We start from the raw sequence: 19498 nt of genomic DNA, 5'->3' as shown, positions 1-19498 counted from the left end.
CAGTTGGCATTTGGGCAGCCTGGTTGGGGCAAGAGAAGCAAGAGAAGCATCTTCTTCAGAAAATGTAAGTAGACAAAATTGAAGTTTAAAAAGTTAAAGTTCAAGTTAAACTTCAAAAATGAAGTTTAAAACTTCATTTTAAATTGAGGGGTTTTAATTGTTTTGCTTGGTGCCGGTACTGATATTCTTTCAGCAGCACTTTCCCTGAAATAACAGAAATCTGATATGAACTTAAAAACTAAATAGGTATTAGAAAAAAGGTTTGGAGGGGTTGATGATTATTTTGGGATAAAAATAAAATGGGGGTTGGGAGCGGGGTGTGCAACAAAGTGCTGGGAAGGGCAGTAATGCTGCATGACTCCACAGGTAGGACCTTGCAGGTCAGGAGCTCCAGCTGGAGTCTGCAATGAGCTCCTGGGGCAGATGAGGTTTCCCATGTCCCTCCAAACCAGACTGCCCCAGTCTGGGAAAACATCCCCCCCCCCCCCCCCTTCAGGCAAGGTCTGAGGCCATGGCTGGAGTGCTGTGTCTGGTTCTGGGCCCTGGTACAAAAGAGAGAAGGATGTGCTGAGACTTTTAGTAAGGGTTCTTCTTGCTGACAGGAAGAACCTGATGGGGGTGAAAGAACTAGGCTCATCTCAGAGTGATGCAGAGATGGGGAGAAGTAACAACACAGGTTGCAGCAGGATAAAATCTGAGTAAGTGTTTGGAAAAATCTTTGCTTGTGAAAGCTATGAGACACTGGCATGGGCACCTGTGGAGGCTGTGGTAGCTCTATCACTGGGAATGTGCAAAGCTGCTGGTCATGTAGCATTTGCTATCTTCTGATCACACCTGCTTGGTCTGAAGCGGTTTAAGTGCAACAGTTTAAGATGGTCAAACAGCTATAACCATGGGGGGTAACTCAGCAGGAGCAGTGTTACTAGTCTGCATGTAATAAAGCAATCCCTGCACCCCCCCCCTTTTTTTTTCCTTTTGCTTTGGGAAACTGGGGAGAGAAGAGGGAACTGCAATGAAGACTGTCCTGGGTTCAGCAGTAGCAGTCATGTTTCTCCTCCTTGGTAGCTGGTGCAGTGCAGTGTTTTGACTTTCAGCTCAGGAACAGAGCTGATAGAGATGTTTTGGTTTGGCCAAGGACTTTGTGAGCCTCATGCTCTGCCAGGGAGGAGGGGAAGCTGGGAGGAAGCAGAGACAGGACACCTGACCCAAACTGACCAAAGAGGTATTCCATACCACAGCACGTCATGCATGTAATAAAGCAATCCGGTCGGTGCTTGGTCGGGCTTGGGGGGCCCCCTGTTCCCTTTTTTTTTTTCATTATTATCATTGGTGGTAGCAGTAGTGATTTGTGTTATACCTTTTGCTTTGGGAAACTGGGGAGAGAAGAGGGAACTGCAATGAAGACTCTGCTTCCTTGTCCTTGCATTATGCTCTTCTTTATCTTGGTCAAACCTGAGAGCTTGAAAAATGCCATTCTGCTGTGTTTGTTCTGTAAACAGAGTTGAAATGAAAGCATTCATTTAGTGTTTGACTAACTGGGTAACACTTGAAAACTTTGTAAGGGTGCATTATCAACTTCAAAATGTTCCTCCAAGAACATACCTTCTGCTGTTTCCAGATGCTGGAGCCAAGCATATAAATGGGATACATTTACAGGCATTCTAGTGAAGAAATGTCTTGCTTGGTGTATGCAGCGGCACTGATTTGACTGAAGTTTTTTAGATGATGGAAGACCTGATGTAGTAAAATGCCTACTCCAATGCAGTGTGTTTCTGGCTGCTGGCATGTCTGCTGCAGCAGGATGCATCTCCTTTGGGTTCTCCACTAGGTATGGAGCCCATTGCTTTGGGTAGCTGAGGAGTCCTTCATTCGTCCTTTGAATAGGAACACATGGTCACTTCTACAGACTGTCGACAATGATGGCCCAGGCCATGGAGAGGTCTATGTGCATTGAAAGACCTAGTGAAATATTTCAGCCTGATAAGATATGAGAGGGGTATGAGAGATCTCTAGGGCAGAGATCTATGGCAAGAGATGGGGTGTGTATTGTCAATTGTCTTTGTAATAAAAAATTGTCAAAATTTATTTGAGGGATGGCATGAGCATTATCTACAAAAACTGAGGAAAAATTATAGCTTTTCCCCACCTTCTTTAGCATCAAACAGTTCTTGAAAAACTGATGCATCTTACCAAGGAAAAGAGTTAGCATTTAGTTATTTGTAATTCTGAGAAATGTGAAAAACTTTGTAAACAAGCAGGAAACCAGTCAAAATTAATTCCAGCCAGAAGCTGCCGTAAAAAGGAATAGTCAAGAAATCACTGGTGCATTTTAATAACTGCTGAAAGGAAGGGGGTAAATACAATATTAATTTTATGACTTTTTCACACTCCAGTGAACACAAATTTTTGTAATTGTATTTACTGGGCTTGGCTGTGTTGAAAGATAAGGGATAATTATGTTCTCGCCTGATGGAAAGAAGCCTACAAAATTATACCTTTTTTAATATGTCAACAATACTATAATATTAGGGAATTCAATCTGATATTAATTAATGCCAAGAGTAAACATTATCAATGAGCAAGTTCTATGAACTTGGTTTGTATTTTTGTATTCCCAATATAATTACCGTTTTGTTGGTCAGCCCTGACAATCTCCAGCCTAGTAGAGCTGCGTTGGCTGGGTTGCTGTTGTTTGCATGACCTTAGGCTTCACAATTGGGACTGAGTATTTTACTGCCCTTTTCAGTTTTGATTGGGTTTCTCAACTGTTTTATTGGCTTTTCTCAGTGTTGGCATGACAAGAATTCCTAAGCATAAGTAAGAGACGTTGATAAGTTACTAAACCTGTGCTGGAGGGAGCACGTTTGTTGCCATGTCCTCATTGCCTGTTGTGTTCACTGTGAGCTGAGCATCCAGAGGAAAACCCTGTTTTTTCCTGTAGCTTACCATAGGGTCAACCCAAGGTGGGATGTGCTTGCCATGGGCTGGTGCCAAATCACTCTTCATTTTTCCTCATTTCTCTTGCTTTGCAACCACTGCAAAAGTAATATGTTGTTTACACTTTCACTCAAGTGTTGTTTACTGATCTTTTAGGAAAACCACAGTATCAAGCACTTGGTTTGAACAGCCATAATTTCTGCTGTATTTAATACTCTGCTTTCAAAATCGGCTCCACTGTCCCCAGCGTGCTTGCATGTGTATGGGTCTGTAAATAGACACAGCTCCAAATTATCTGTTGATCTCTTGCAGGACTTTACATGATATTTAAATTTATCTCCCCTTATTTTAGCAAGTATTGAGCCACCTTTGGCTTTGAATTTCTTTCCTCTTTCTTGAAGACTGCATTATTAAGTGCTCTTAACTGATAAATGCGTATGCTGCTTATAAGTGTTTAGAAACAGCACTCTATTAGGATTATCTTTACTTGCTAATGCCTTAATCGTCAGGAAGAATAACTCATTCAAATATATTGGCTACCCAAATCCATTTACCTGCTCTGAGAATAGCAATGAGTGAAAGGATGAGAGGAAATGTCTTCAAATTGTTTCAGTAGAGGTTAGATTGGGTATTGGGAAAATTTTCTTCACCAAAATGGTTGACAAGCACTGGGACAGGCTTCCCAGAGAAGTGGTGGTGTCACCATCCCTGGAGTTATTTAAAAGATATATGTGCAGATATGGTGCTTAGGGATATGGTTTAGTGGTAGACTTAGCTGTGCTGGGTTAATGGTTGGACTTGGTAATCTTAAAGGTCTTTTCCAACCTAAACAATTCTAAAAGGTGTCCAGTCCCCCTGAAAACCTTTGGTCTAGGCTGAGACAATCCAGGCCTGGGAAGGAAAATTACTTCAAAAAGTAGCTAGAAGATCATATGGGGGGCACTTTTGAGAAGATGGGAGCAGGAAAAGGTGTGAGGGGAAACAGCTCTACTGTCCCCTGCTGTGTTTGGGCTTTAGTTTGAGAATAATGTTGACAACACACTGATAGTTTAGTTGTTGCTGAGCAGTGTTCACCCTGATAAAAGACTTTCAGTCTCTCATACTCTGCCAGTGAGGATGAGCACAAGAAGCCAGGAGGAAGCAGACAGGACAACTGACCCAAACTTGCCAGAGGTATTCCATACCACAGCATGTCATGCCCAGTATATAAACTGGGGGGAGTTAGGAGGGAGTGAGCAATCACTGCTTGGGTTCGGCTGGGTATTGGTCAACAGATGATGAGCAAACATCACTTGTTTTCTGAATTTTCGTTTCTCCTTTTTGTTGCTCCCTTTTATCAGTATTATCGTTGGTATTATTTCTGTTATCACTATTTTACTTTATTTCAATTATTAAACTGTTTTTATCTCAACCTGTGGGTTTTATGTTCTTCTGATTCTCCTTCCCATCTATTTAGGGAAGGGTAGAGAAGGGGGTTGAACCAGTAGCTGCATGGAACTTTGTTACTTGCTGGGTTTAAACCAGGGCAATATCATAATATGTCACTCTGATGGGAAGCAATTGTGAACTCTGCCATCAGCAGATAAAGTTGAAATGATCTTGCATGAGCCGGTCCTGTTCAATGGAGCCACTGGGCAGTCATGAGCACCTTCCAGGAAGTTTGAAAGATTGAGCCATTTGGAAAGAAAGACCTGTAATGGGATGCACTTAGGAATCCTCTCTTCAAACTGAGAAGAGTTCTTGAGGAGTGCAATAATCAAATCACCCTGACTGCTCAGCAGGGCTTGGAAGAGAATTGGTTAACTCCCTTTAAGCAGAGTAGAAGTTACTTGATTAATTCTCCATAAAACTCTCTTAAAGTTTGAAACACCTTGAAAAGGAGGCTGCTTCCAGTTTGTATCCTCTGGAGAAGGCAGGTAGCATCACAGTGTGGCTGTTTGAAAAGCTTAACTGGGGGAGGACAGGAGAAACATTTTTCTCTGGCTCCCACTGAAACTATTAAAGTGTTCAGAATATAAATCCTGGTTCTGTTTTTCTGACTAGCTGTCTATTATTCCTCTCCTTCATGGGAAAGGAGAAGCCAGGGGACTTGGTGGCATGCAAAACAATCCTCTTTCGTTGAAAACTAACTTTTACAGGCTTGCAAACCTGAAGTTTGCAAAGGGAACATATAGCAAGGGAGGCTTTTTTGGGAGGGGAAGGATAAAATAAAAGAATAGCTTAACTGTAATTTGATGAAATAAAAAAGGCAGAGGACCACTGAATGCAAGAAAGTCAGTATTGACATTAGCTAAGAACCTTCCATTTTATGTCAGGAAGCCAATAATAAAGTATAAAGAGCAGGAAGCTTCAGCAAACTCCTACCTCCTTTTGCTCTTTAGAAAAGGTAGTGAACTTTATTCAACTTCTTCAAAAACTGCAGAGGTAGCCTCCTTTCCCACCCTGGCTGAGCAGAAGGTTGTGGTGGCTGTCCAAAAATCAACAATCTCTCCAGGCTGACCTTTTAAAATCTGAGCTTTATGCTCCCTTATCTTTGAATTCATTTATACGTGAAAGATCACTTGAGTTAATCTTTCATTTCCCTTCCTCAGGTTTATATCTACCTCTATAGGTTGCACAGGTAATTAATAATCTATAGTACTCACAAGAGCTGTGTTAAATGAAAAGCAGATCCACAAAGAAGAAAGAGTAAAGTATTCCATACAATGCTGTCAGATCAACTAGACACTGTTAGACTGCTACCAGGGAAAAAAGAAGAGAGCTATTGTAAGCCATGCAGGTGCTTTGCCTTTACAAATGTAGTTTGATGTGGAAGTTGCGTTGTATCGGAGTCTGTATTATTTAGATGAAAAGAAAGGATAAAAAATAAATGAAGTTATCTTTTCCTTTTTTTCCAGAATCTGAATGCTGCATGGTCTCAGAAGAATAAAGAATCATCATCATCATCATCTATGCTAATTTAATTTTCATCAGTTATTTTGTAAATTTGACTTTACTGCATGGCAACTGTCCTGGGTTCAGCTGTAACAGTTATTTTTCTCCTTTTTTGTAGCTAGTGCAATGTGTTGTTTGACCATGTGCTGTATTCAATCTATTAGAGTAACAGTGACTCTGGAGCAGCAGGAAGATAAGCAGAGCAATGGGGTCATAATTGCCCTTCCAAAACCTCCTAGTGCTGGAAATCATTTGGTTCCAGCTCTTTATCCACCAGCTGTACACTGGTATGGCAGACACCAGTGGGACCAAGGTCATGGTTGGTCTCTTCACTGCACTCTTCCAGAAGAGGAAGCTGCTGATGGTATTTGTTCTGGTAATCCAGATCTTGGCACCTGGTTGGTGTGATTTTTATTTTATTGGTGTTTTGTGTTTCCCTGCTCTGCTCCCACCTTAATCGGGCCTTTCATTGACTCAAAGTTGTCTACAACCACTAGCTAACTAACCAACAATTACAAGACCTCAGTGTGGGGAAATTGAAGCTGAGTGTGGGTTCCCCTTTCTTTCATTTGTGTCCTTTCAAAGTAATGTTGGCTCAACAGTGTTAATTCAGCTTGGGATGCGCAGGATTTCTACCAAACTAGGGTGTGTAACTCTTCCAAGAAGAGATGGCTGTGAAGCAGTCAGCACAGATTCAACAGAGCACTTCAGGAAAATTCAAGAATATGCTTCAGTCAATAAGGTTTTAAATATATCTAGAGCTGCTTCACTGAATCATGACCATCACTGGTAATGTAGCAAAATCAAGGCTCTACATAGGGTAGTTGTTTACCAGCCTGTTTTTTTAAGCTAGAGAACTATTCCAGGTTAACTCATGGCAGGGTGCAGGGACCCTTGGTCACATATCTAATGGGCAGGTGTTCATTTCACAAAGATGGTTGCTGATAGTGGCATTCATTGTGCTCTCTGGGATACCAGATATTGTGCATCACATTGATCTTCCTTCCCAAGTAGTCCTTCCCAGTCAGATGGGCATGGAACAGAATAAGGTCCCACAGTTGGTTGATCAGATCATGCCCTTGAATTGTGGCATGCATAAATACTGTGTCCTCTGAACACATCTCTTGTTACACTTGCTTATCTTCAAGGCAACTCACCGAAGTCTGAGAAGCTGATTTTGCCTGCTAAGGGGCCACTACTGCTTCTCTGCTATATAACTGTTCCTCAGTCCTTGAACTGGCATGTAAGCAATGTGGAGAGTGTGCTGCAGTGGCAATGACAGGGTGCCTAACCAGCCTGAGGCAGGAAGTCTGAGACCAGACCAAAATGCTTCCTGAGGGACCCCATCAACTGAGGGGCTCATGACCTCCTGAAGTACAAAAATCAAATTGCAGGCCAACCTACCTGAGTCTGCTCTGCTCCCTCTTGTCTGCTTCAGTAGTTTTGAGGCATTTCTTTGCTTTTTTACTTCTTGATGAAGCACTGTGTGGGGAGCAGAGGTGTCATGCCTGTCTCTCTTGTTCACACCTACTTCTCAAGCCTGTCCAGATGTAGTTTTGGTTTGTACCAGGTTTGCTGTAAGTAAATACTCTCAAAACATTGATTCACTTCCTCAAAGTTACTAATTTTATCCATTTTAAAAGTATTTTTACATAAAAATAAAAAAGTATTTTGAAATTATTAATGCTTAGTTGAAAGTGGTAGTGGTTTTTCAGCTTGAAAGACTTGCAGGAATATTAGACTTTTTCAGAGTTACTTAAATGTTTGTTTTTTTTTTTTCCCCTATGCATTTGCAGCAAGTTAAAGACTAAAATAGATCAGTAAGGGAGGTTGGTTACAATTATATACAACCAGCGGGTTGTTTAATTTCACTGGGTTCAATCTGCCATTATGTTTTTCATCTTGAAATTTTTCTTTTTGGCAATTATTTCCTTCATAATGTGAGAGGAAAGTAAGAAATCAGCCTACTGTACCCTTTAAAAATCTCTTTTAATCTCCAAAAGCTCAATTACTAATGAACCTGAAATTTCAGAGTGAATAGTAAACATCAATTTGTTAATTCACATCTGGTGATGGATTTTGTTTGCATAGAACTTGATACATAATTCTAAAGACTATGTTAACTTTTTTGTTATTGCTTCTCATATAATTTAAGGGAGAACTGGAAATTAAAAATAAAAAAAAATTAGTGTTGTTAAGCTTTGATATTTAAGGTCCTTAGAAAGTTCTCTAACAGGTTCTCTAACAGATTAGAAAATGCAGTGGTATAGCTGGCTGTGCAACATCTTACAGTTTAAACCAAAGACCTGAATTAGAGGTTGAAAATGACAAAAAGTTGAAGTGCTTGTGCTGGGTTTGGCTGGGGTACAGTTAATTTTCTACATAGCTGGTATACAGTTATGTTTTGGATTTGTGCTGGAAACAGAGTTGATCAAACAGTGGTGTTTTCATTACTGCTGAGCAGTGCTTACAGAGTCAAGGGCTGTTCTCTTCTTCAACTCACTCCACCATCAAGAAGGCTGGAGGTGAACAAGGAGATGGGGGAGGAGGGGAGGGGGACGGGGACACAGTGGGGAGAGCTGACCCCAATGCACCGATGGAATATTACAGATCATATGGTGTCATGCTCAGCATGTAAAGCTGGGGGAAAAGGAAGTTAAGAATGATGGCATATCATAGAATCACAGAGTGGTTTGGGTTGGAAAGGACCTTAAAGTTCACTGCATCCCATGCCCCCTTGCCATGGGAAGGAACACCTTCCACTAGACCAGGTTGCTCAAAGTCCTATCCATCCTGGCTTTGAACACTGCCAGGGATGGGACAGCCACAGCTTTTCTGGGCAACCTGTGCCAATGCCTCACCAACCTCACAGGGAAGAACTTCTTCCTGATACCTGATCTAAATCTACCCTCTTTCATCTTAAAGCCATTCCCCATTGTCCTATCCCTCCATGTCCTTGTAAAATGTCCCTCTTCAGTTTCGCCTTCCCAAGTCATTGCTTTATGTGATGGAGCCCTGCTGTTCCGGAGATGGCTGAACACCTGCCCTTGGGTAGGGGTGAATGAACTCCTTATTTTGCTTTGCTTTTGCACATGCAGCACTTGCCTTAGTTATTCAACTGTCTTTATCACAACCCCTGAGTTTTCTCACTTTTAGCCTTCCAATTCTCTCCCCATCCCATTGGGAGGGAAGAAGCGATGATAGGGTGGCTGTGTGGGGCTTGGTTGCCATCTGGGTTTAAACCACAACAATGATGCATTGCATTTAGTATTCTGTAGTGCTGGCCTGAATTCTTGCTAGTGGGACTATTTTTGGTGCAAGTAGAAGTGGCTGTGCATTACTGTGAATGTGTTTTGGGTTTTTTAATACACTTACTTGTGACAGAACTAATCCTTTTGTAGTAGTGAATAAGTAGTGGAGTTTTCTCAGGTTGATGTCATTAGTGGAGAGATTTGCCCTACCTTTCTTCTGCAGCCTCGTATTCTGGTATATTTTTTAAGATAAGATTTACAAGTGTGGGTGTACAGTGCCTCTAATATGTTGATCATAAATGTACATGTGGATTTCGACTCCTGAAAGTAGAAAGCTTTTGCTATTTTTGGTTAGCTTTCATGGTCTTCTTAAATGTAGTCCGCATACACAGGACACAATTTTCAGAGTTTTGCTGGAATTCAAAGTAATATTGCTATCTTTGAAGGTTATGTCATCTCATACTTTTTCTTTAATCCTAGTTGTGTGCATTGCAAGTCTTTTTCAACTAATGGACCAAATCTATCCAATATGGGCTAAGATACAAAAGGAACAGGAGAGATAAATGCAGACAGAAGGACCCAGCTGCCATGCCCAGTTCTCAAGCTGTTGCTGAGTTTTTCTCAATGAGGACATGCAAGTCAATTAGGCCATTTTTGACCTTGAAAAAAATCATTTCTGAACTTCCAGATCCTTAGTTTCTCCAAAAGAACGGTAGTACTGTGAAATGTTTTTCACTTTGTAACTCCTTATTAGGAAGCAGAAAGTGTGGACTCTGGTTGCACTGATCATTAGCCGATTGGCCTTCCAAGGCTCTGATAGCCTAGTCTCTCACTGTGTTTTAGTCTTTTAAAATGGGCTATATGGGATGCACAAATTACTCCATAGCAAACCTTGGGTTTTCTGCTGCTTAGATTGTTTATTGAAACAATGCCATATATTTCTAAGGCCCTTCTCAATGGCTTTTTATGTACTCATTATGCCCAATCTCAAGAAAATGCATCATATAAAGCAAAAGTTTTGGTTTTAGTGTAATTGAAATCTTAACAGCTTAATGGAAGAATCAGTAGTACTCCAGTTATATTTATTACAGAAAGAAAAGTATCTGTGCAGATAAAACTTCCATAATAATGTCATTAAAACTGTTAAGCAAATTTAGTTTCTGCCCTCTTTGTGGTGTTTTACTCCCAGCTCCTCTGGGTGCTGCAGTTGGGGTTTCACCTTGGGGTTGGCCTGGGGTGTCACAGTGAGCATCAGCACTGGGGAATCCTTCACCAGGAGGAGCTCCATGTCCTTGCTGGTGGCTTTTTCGTCCTCATGCAAGGACCCACCTGCTCATTTTTATATCATTTAACCTTTTATATGTCTGCTAATGTGCCCTTGTACCTACTTCCTTTTTCATGTGTCTTCAGTTTTGTATCATGTCCAAGGGGGGGTTCTTAGCAGAGTTCATGAGAGCAAAGGAACAGCTTCTTTTACCCCCAAACCCAGCTTTGCCCACCTCTAGCTCTGTATTTCTATAACTGACAGTCAGTGAATAGTATTTGTAGCTGTGGGGTCTTCTGTGCTAGCCTGTGCCCATCTTTTATCACCCCATGTGTTTACTACCCCCATGCCTCATTCCAGGTCCCTACTTCTTGCTCCTTCTCTGCTGCTGTAGTATGTCTGTGTTTCTCTGAGTTGCGTCTTTGCTTTTGTTTTAAATATTTTGTTTTACGTAGAATGATTGCCTGTAACTGCTAGCCATATAAAATTATGGCTGCACCATACAGAGCAGAAGCATATGATCCAATTATCTTAGTTGTAACAGCAGTATTTCCAAGTAAAACAGAAATGTGCGGGCAGGCCAAGGCAAAGTTAGGCAGAGCAGTCTAATGGTCTACCCCAAGACCTTTGCAGATGTAGTACTAATCTTGAAGTGATGCTATATCAAAGGGCTATGTGGTTCCAAACAGTGCCTCATGCCAGGAAGCGGTGTGATGCACCATGACTGTTTCCAGCTCTTCCAGGTCCGTGGGACCACTTTGGAGCAGTTCTGATCTATTTGCAGAGAAGCAATGTCTCAGAACTCTTCTTTCCCAGCAATTTACTAAACAAAACAGATATATTCATAGAGTAAATATTCAATAACCATGTCAATATAGGGTATAAATAAATTATATAAAGATACCCCCACATGTACTATTGATGTTCTCAGCTCTGGAAACCAGGCACAGCAGAACAGATTTGTCAGTCCAGTAAGTATACAAACGTGCTAAGATAGGCCAAGGATGCAATGTAGTCTTTGCACATTTGCTACTGTAATGCATCCTCATGCTTCCTCAAAGGTTAAAACAATCAGACGGAGCTGGAGGTAGATTCCTGCAGCACAGCCTGCATGCCAGGTATTGGTAGAAGTCTCCCTTCTTGTTTTCTCCTTTAGGATGGGGCTCTGACCCTGCTGTCCCTGTTTCCTCATTTGAATATTTACTCTTATTTTCTGAAGTTTGAGGCAATTCTCGGTGAACTCCTTGTGTCCTTTGCTGGTCTGCACCTCAGAACCTCTGTGCCTTGCCCAGCACAGGTGCTGGGAGACTGTGCTTAGCTGCAGGAAAGTTAGGGACTGCCAGATGAAACCAGAAAATGCAACTGGATTTCCCTTTCTTACACAACAAGTTGTTGAATAAATAACTGTACATGAAGTGGAACTCTTTGGAGAAAGCTGGCCACAGCATCAGGAGGGAATATAATATGAAGAAAAGATGAGACTGCTTCACAGTGGAAAGAGATGGTTGGGGGAGGAGGGAGGGAAACTTCTATTTAATGCAAATAATAAATGATAGCTTTGGTATAATGAATCACACAGCTGAAGGGACACTAGTGTGTCATGTAAAATCAAATTTTGTTCATAGGCCTGAGCACACTTTTCTATGGGTGGTCCTAATTACCTGTGCAGGGCCTCTTGTAGTGCCAACGAGGACAAATGAGAGGTTTCATTTGCCAGCCTGCACTAATGGCCACCCAATATACTGTGTAGTTTAGGTCAATGACCATGGCAGGATTTTAGATCAAAAATAAAGCAGAGACTAGCGTGAAGCAGAGGAATGAGTGACAAAGCAGTGAGACACCCAAATATGGTCACTGGAGTATGTATATACCTAGAATCTGAAAGGTTCTCAGAGAGATGTTCTTGCTGTATATTAAGTCATGATCGTAAGACAAGGTTTAGTGCCTAACTTATCCATTACATAGCTATTCCCATGCTGTTACCTTGCTGTTCTCAGGTTTAAGCTTGTCTAACACCTGGTGTAAGACTCCTTCAGTGGCTAATGGTGTGGTCCAGTTAATACAAGATAATGGAGTGATCCTTCTCGCCTTTCCAAAATGCCACCTTTGTAGCAGAGTCGCCATTTGGAGAGTCTAACTCAGGGGTTATAAAGGGAGGTCAGGTAAAAACCTTGAGTTGTACATCTAACATTTTTACAGCTGAAGTTAGGTGAGAAGTCTTGTTCACTTGCTTCCCAAATATTCTTGCAGTGGTGCTCTGCATGTGCAAGTTTTGTCTGGGGGGAGTGAGGTCTAGCTCAAAAGTGCTACATTAGCATTCTTCCTTACTGAATAGGTCCTCAAGCGGGCAGAAAAAATGCCAGAATCCTACAATTTCATGTGCAATAAATTGATACTGTGCTTACCTGGGCAGGATGGATCAGTATCAGAAACTTGGTAATGTTCTGAAAAAGTGTTAGAAAACAATGTTGGTGAACCAGGTGATCTTAAGGTCCTTTCCAACCCTAACTATTCTATGATTCTGTGATTGATTCTATGATTCTATGATTCTATGAGGTTAGGACCAGGTTATTTCCTGGTTTCGGTTTTCTGGCATCAAGAGTTATTATAAATAGCTTGATTTATATGCATTATTTTCTTTTTATTTCCAAAGTTGATTACAGCCAATGAAGTATTTCAGAACAGTAGCTAATGATGTCTCTTGGGTCCAGCTAATGTGTAGAGTAACTTTGCCTTTGATGGGTTTATAGCGAATGATGTGGTTGCCTTCTCTGTTGTGGGAATGCAGTATGGCATGAATACAGGAGCAGGCTGAACAAAGGGAGCTTAGGAGATGTGTTAATGAACGGGAGCTATAGCATTAGGCAAAATGAAGGTTGTAGTTGCTGCAGCTGAGAGTAGAGACATGTCCTGTGTCTGTGCTAGACATGGAGATTGATCTGAAGCGTAAACCAACCGTTCACACAGGGTGCTGCTTATCACCAACTGATTTCACCCCAGCCATCCACCTTTTTGAACAGTGATCTTGGGAAGGAGAGGGAAACTGTACTTTGCAACATTGTTTTATTTTTTTGTTTTCTTTTTCTTTCAACTAATTGAATATGGCGCTGTTACACTTGGTTTATGGAAAATGTTTTCAAACAAAATTGCTGTAATGATAGAAAATTATTAAAGAAATGGTTCTTGTAGTAGTCTTCCCACAGGAATTTACAGGTATATTTAAATGTTGCAGGGTTCTGGGTAGTTAAAAATCTTTCGAGCTGGGGAGCTGTGCTATAAATAATTTAGTGGCTAGATTCTGGGCTGAGCCTGCAGTGATCCCATTTGACATCAGAGTTTCAGTAGTGTTGGGTGCACTCCATTCCACTGTCCATGTCCCTGACAAAGATATTAAGTAGTACTGGTCCCAGTATGGACCCCTGAGGGACACCACTTGTCAGTGGTATCCCTCCATTGACAAGTGGTGGGATTAGCCACCACTGAGCTATTGGTAATTGACTCCAGTTCTGTATTCCCTCTTTTCTGCTGTCGCTATGTATCCTTCTTTCCAGTTCTGTAGGATTAGCTTCAACTTATACCTGGAGGAATTGATTCTAGCCTCTATGTTGCACGTGTTACATGCGGCCGAGTATTTGCATACGTGAAAGCTTGTCTGCCTTCTCCAGCTATGCTAGTTGATAAAGCTTTTATTTCTTGTGACCACGTACAAAATCTATCAGTTGCCTAGCTAGAAAACAAGCTAGTGACCTGACAAAAGGACAGTATCTAAAACTCTTCGTGTTTTGAAATTGGCCTGGTTGGCCTAAAAAAATACATTTGTATTTAGAAATTTGGGGGGTTCTGTGTCTGTAGGTTTGCATCACTACAGCAATACAAACACATTTTACCATTACTGCAGAGAGGTATCTCACTCTGTGCTCATTAAATTTTCTGTTTGCCATGGTCAGGATGCATATGGACCTCACTACCATATTTCTGATGGAGGCTAGAGTGGCCTTGTACATTCCCTGCCATCCTCCTGCCCTCCTGCAATAAAACCAAGGAAGTCAAAGCTTTCCAAGCGGATTTACTGCTGAACAGAGGTACCTATTTTACAGAAATTTCTGGGTTGTTTTTATTTCTGTCACAACTTTCATCCAGGTACTGCAGAAACTATCACTAGCCAAGTGAGCATGGTATAAGTTATATATATCAAAGTGAAAGTAGTCTAGCATAATGCAAGTTAAGGTTAATATCTTGCTGTAGGTACTACAGCAATGGAAATGTTTATAATTAGAACAGACTTTAAAAAAGCAATTTAAACTTGTGTTCTTTAATCAGCAGTAATGAGGTTAGGGAGGAAGAAAACATCCAGTCCTCGCTGTGTGTTCCAGCTAGTTTGGGGGAAGATGGGATGTGTGGAGGAATTGCTCCTTAATGTTTGTCATTGCTGTAACAGAATGCTTCTGTCAGTGCAAAGGCAGAGAATGAGGTTGAGTCCTTGCCACTCATTTAAAGGGGAGAATGCATCTCTGCCTGGACACAGTCCTGAGCAATGGGCTCTAGGGCCCCTGCTTGAACAGGGAGTTTTGACTGGATGATGTCTAGTGGTCCCTTCCAACCTCAGCCGTTCTATGATCTATAAAGTTCAAGGATGATCAGCTCTGCTGGGGTGGTCAGAGCTGCATTACAATAACCTCTGTGTCATGGATGCTGTGGCAAACCAAGGATGAAGAATATCCTGTGTTTGGGGTGTCATTAAAATATGTTGGTGCTTGAAAGATGGTCAACTCTGGAGTTAGCTTCAAATTCTCGTGAAATTAAGCTACTAAGAATGCAGAAAATAAAGGGAAGATGTTGCAATATTTTTCAGGGAACAATTTTACTTTCATTTTTTTAGGCAAATTTAGTTTTTATTTAAACTTCCAAATTATATGTTCAGAATTTCAAAAGAAGTTAGTGGCTTGGATGATTCTGAATATCTAATTCTAACTTCTCTTTGGATGAGGTAGGATGTCAGTTTTGTGTGGTGTTTTGCTTTTTTTTTTTTTTTTAAGCCTCCTTATGAGTAATTAACTTGTTTTTACAAGAACAGTTATTTTTGAGTTCTTTGGGTATTGGAACGTTCTCAAAATTTTCAGCATGTTTCATCCTGTGTTTGCTGGTCTGTTTCTTTAAATCACATTCAGAAGCCTCCTGTATTCATGGGACTTGATTTGACTTGAAGATTTTGTTCTTACAATGTAGTATATTTTTCTTTTGGCCATATTTTGGGGTTTGGTTTTGTTGGTGTTTTCCCCCTAGTTTCGTGTCTTTACACAGAAGAAAACATTTTCTATTTGGGGTATGCATATTTTTTAGCTCAGTTTTACTACTGTCCTTGATAGGATATTGAAATACAAGATACAGTACTAAAATTCTTGAAATCATTATCATAACTTCTTTCTGCTAACTTACATAAGTACTAAAGTAAAGCTGTACTGAACTCAGCATGTTCCTCTTCATAAAAATAACACGTGAAGAAAAATACTTTGGGTTGGGTGAAATTCTGAGCTCAAATGTTTGAGCTCAAATGTTCAGTCTGATATACTGACAGATGGTCTTATGCTTCTCTTGCCAAGATCGCCTAGCTATCAGGAGACACAGGATTAGCTATCTTTTGCCAAAAGAAGAGATTATTTTTTTAATATAGGTTTATAAAAAACAAAGAGTTTGGAACACTATTGTGGTGATTATGTACCTATTAATGAGGAAGAAAATGAACACCAAGAGTGCTCCTGAGATCTTGTAAAACACTTTGTGAAGAAATATAAGCTAAAGACATCCTGCCATGGTAGTAAAATCAATGAAATATATGTGGAAAGAGGACAGTAAAAAGTTTGAATGAATTTGATTTTGCAAATCATTGTACTGTGAAGAGAAAAAATGTAAATGAGAAATGAGTGGCTATATAGTAAGAGAACATAAGGGAAAATGAGAAAGTGAAGTGGGAGGTTGGATGATAAAATCACTCCATATTAATGATGACAACAAATGCCTAACTGTCTTTCAAAGCCGATGATGTGCCATTACAGCAATCAAGCATGAACAATATTTAGCATTCAGCAACTGTTGACAATTTTTCATGTTCCTGGGTATTTGTGACAATCATTTATGCTGTAGGCAGGAAATTGTTCATTGGCAAACATTAATCAGAAATGTGTAGTTGAAGCTGAACTATCATGCTGGCCTTTGGAGGGCAGGGTGTGTTGACTATGCTGCTAATTAGCTGTTTGTGATTACTGAGGACATGGGTGGAAGACTGAGTCTTTGGACCCTGGTGATATTTGATGTGTATTGCCTCAACCAGGCTTTTGAAGGATGCGGCTCCTGTCATGTGCCACACCAGCTCTGGTGAAACACCCTACTTGGAATGACGCTGCGCTTATCAGTGGCATCGGGGATGTTGTTGGAACATGGGCAGGTACCCTTGTTCTTGTGACAGGAGGCAGCATCCCAAGAGTTTAGAGCTGGAGCTGTGACTGTGGAGGTGTATCAGGAGAAGGTCTTGGCTAACACAGCAGTTACCTTTCCTCAGATGGGAAAGTAAATGTAGAAACTGCCACTGTAATAGTATTTGTACAAGCATCACGTTTTCTTGTAAATGAAATATGCTTAGGCAGTTTAGAACTGGCTACATGGAAAACACAGGGTGTTACTTCTCCATTTCTGTGCCTTACCCCTAGCTGGGCCTGGGCAGTGCATGCTGCTACATGCAATGCTGGGCACCACACGCACCAGCTCATCTTGCCTGTGATGCTGCTTGTATGGTCAATGTGGTCAGCTGGGCTGTTCATGCCATAGCTGTTGCTTACAGGAGCAACATAAAGAGTGGAGATCTCCTAAGAAGCCCCCCAGACTGTGGGAAGCAGGGCTGGTCTTGGCTGGGTGAGGGTTCAGAAACATTTATCTTGTGTATTTGTAGACTTCATATCATCCTCTTCCCTGGCTGCAGAGCCCTAATCTTGCTAGGCTCTCCTCAGCCAGGGGCTGCTGGGTGCCTCTTGCCACCCTTTGCTGTCTGTGTCTGGACATTTCTCCTTCAATCTCCCTGGGCCGCGGAGGAGGGCTGTGAGGAGAACACCATGTGTTTCTTCAGTACATGCGTAATGAATTTACTCCGTCCTTTCCCAGGTTCTCACAGAGGGGTTGGGGTGTGCAGCAGCATGAGCTGGAACAGGGATCCCCAGTCCAGCCTCCATCCTGGCACGGGGCAAATCCTGGAGTCTTACCCCCACTCACAGGCCAAATTGTTTGTGGGTCCAGCCTTTATCTGTGCTGCTGCTTCAGTTTCCAGTTAAAAAGGTAAAAGCCTCCTGTGTCTTATTCCTGAATTTCCCCCTTTATACATATACATATACATATCAACAGAGAAAGTTATTTAAAGATGGGTTAATGAGATGTGGCCCAGAATGTTCCAAAAGGTAGCTTCCAAACCTATTGCTAATTAGGCATTGGAGCCACTAATCTAATTTTAGCCACTGACTGAATTTATTCCTGGCGGAATAAAATGCACTTTAAATCTCATTTAAAAGCCACTGAGACACTCTTGATAAATTAAAATATGGAATTAAAAATATATTTAGTCTTTCTGCATCATTAAAATAATCCTCGGGGCAGATGAATCAAACCCCGTGCCTTTGCATTTTTGTTTTGAAGGCTGTGTTTACTGCTGAAATTATTAGCTAAGCCCTTTTGCACTCTCCACACCATTGTAAAATCTGTGCATTCACAGATGCAGCAGCTGCGTGGATGTGGTACATGGGAAGGCAAGACCAGAAAGAGTGGAGGCATCAGATAGGCATGGGGGTGGTAATATATTTTGGTGAGAAGCAAGAATGAATTTAAATTAATAGACATAGAACAGTGCAGAAACAAGCGCTGCAAAATGGCAATCTTAATGCTAACTAAGCTTGTAATAGAAGAAAGCTGTAAGGAAAAGGGGAATAAATATTCCTGTCAACTACATGCTTGATTGGTTCTTCTTGGTAATAATTTACTTCTTGGCTAAAGTAACCTCCTTTGCATACATCAATAACCAGCATGGCACAGATGCAATAAATTATATGATTTTTATCTGGGAAGCAGAGCTGTTTAAAATGCTCTGTGAGGCAGAGCTGGGTCACTGTCGTGTGCTGAAGCATGGTTACAACTGCAGCTAGATGGCACAGTCATCTCACTGTGTGGAAGCCAGCTGCAGACCCTTGTGCAGTGTGAACCCACCTGAGCATCTTGGGGGTCCATGTCCCAGCCTGGCTGTTGGCCAAGAGCTAAAGATATAATTCAGCTTCTGTTAAAGCCAGGAGGAGTCTGAAGAGCCATAAGCTTTCCCTGGGCTGGATGTTGGTGCTGAGTCTTTCTGCTTTTAACCATTATCAAGCTCTTAGCCTAAAATTATGTTTCGGTAATTACGGCCATTTTAAAAATTGCAAGTTTAAAAATTACGGTAAGTAGAGCATTTGTGTCTCATGATTGCAGGATTTGTGCCTGCACAAAACCAGGTGACATTTTTGATAAATTACTTTTGTTGTGGAAGAAAAGCCCAGACAGGCAACTTGAACACTTGTGATTTGTTTGGCAAAGCTTTGCTTGACCCTGATGCAGGGCCTTCATCCTACACCCCTCCTTGGAGACCAGGATCCTGCCAGACCTGGGCAATAGGAACTAGGTAGATGCTGATACTGATATTATTATAATGTCTATAGGGGGGAAATTGCATCCTTTCATTAGAAGTGGTATGGGGATGTGTAGAGACAAGTCCCCACACATCCTCAAAAGCCTGAGGAGACCCTTTTGCATGAGGCCCCACCACTGGGCAAAAAAATAGGCTCTCCTAACATGCTGTGTTGAGGAATATATGGAGAACACACACTTCTGCTCAGCAAATTCTTATGGGAATTGATTTAGAGATGAGTGAGGTTTTTTCTCCCCCCCACACCCTTTTTTTTTCCCCTGGATTTTAAATACAAAAGAACCCAACCTCTCAATTCCTATGAAAAGCTGAGCTCTGAAAGACTGCATGAGCTTTTAACTTCCTGACATTTCAGCACTAGCAATGATAAGCCACAGTGTGCTCAGAGTGTGTCTGTTTAAT

The sequence above is a fragment of the Pezoporus wallicus genome, unplaced genomic scaffold (genome assembly GCF_028554395.1).
Source record: "Pezoporus wallicus isolate ANWC-B61680 ecotype Strahan unplaced genomic scaffold, APGP_CSIRO_Pwel_v1 contig_7227, whole genome shotgun sequence".
Lineage (NCBI taxonomy): Eukaryota > Metazoa > Chordata > Aves > Psittaciformes > Psittacidae > Pezoporus > Pezoporus wallicus.
This window is presented reverse-complemented; position numbering follows the sequence as displayed.